The following is a 1108-nucleotide window of genomic DNA, read 5'->3' as shown; positions in this document are numbered from 1 at the left end:
AGTTGCTAAATGAATATGTACGAAAAGATAAAACAGAGATTTTTATTTTTATTTTATTTTAACTCAATCGACATTCATAACTTAAGAAATTACATATTTTTAACTTATTTCAACCACAATTACCAGTTTTAATATAATGAGAATGACGCTAAGTTCCCACCGCACAAAAGACCTCGTGCTGCTTTATTTTTGAAGCTTGTACACACTGAGGTCAGACGCGCTTCATGAGCATCTTTTTACGCTCCTGAAGTGCATCCATCTGATGCTTGTGCTGCTCCTGTGTTCAATGGCAGAGAGTGACTTTGCTGTATTTGCTATTATAAGCTGGTAAAAGGTAGTTTCAATATATTTTTAAGTGAGAAAGTCCTACTCAAAACATCGTCTGTGCAGTCAGTTCACCAAGATTACGATCCTGCCATAAAATATTACTTTGCTGTAGGAGTTGCTCAGACTCCCACATACCAACGGTGTCATTGAGAATTCCCAGCAACAACTAGGGGGTTTTCCACTACTATTCTTCGCAGCTGGAAGTAAATATTAGCATTTTATGATAAAAGCGAACATATTTTCCGGCAAGATATTTTAAGTTAATTTAGGTGTTGATAAACCCCCAGATCAGCTTCTCTGATTGGTTGATGTGGCGCATCGAGCAGCAAAAGTAAAATTTGTCCAACTCAAGCTGCTGCTGCTTGTGAAGCGCGTCACGCTCTGAAGTTCAGGAGCTGCTTTGCCTGCTCAGATGCGTCAAGATACGCTGCTGTAGATGAGCTGCAGGACCTTTCCATGTGCGTCAACCATTGACTTTGCATGTAAAACAGCTGCTTCAGTTACGTGCAGTGTGAAAGTAGAATTAGAGCTTATGTAAAACGGATCAATTCAGCTGTAACAAAGGTTAGTATGATTTAAGAAGCTGGTTCAAAATAACAATTAGCAGATGAAAACCGTGATCCTGTCTCAATATGACTGAAGCTTTCACCTTAATTTTACCATTTCAGAGAAAAACCTGAGATGGGAACCACCTGATCCATCCATCCCTCCATCCACACATCCATCCACACATCCATCCATCCATCCATCCATCCATCCATCCATCCATCCATCCATCCAT

This window comes from Cyprinodon variegatus, unplaced genomic scaffold, assembly GCF_000732505.1.
Source record: "Cyprinodon variegatus isolate N-32 unplaced genomic scaffold, C_variegatus-1.0 Scaffold228, whole genome shotgun sequence".
NCBI lineage: Eukaryota > Metazoa > Chordata > Actinopteri > Cyprinodontiformes > Cyprinodontidae > Cyprinodon > Cyprinodon variegatus.
The sequence above is the reverse complement of the archived record's forward strand: the minus strand, read 5'-3'. Positions refer to the sequence as shown.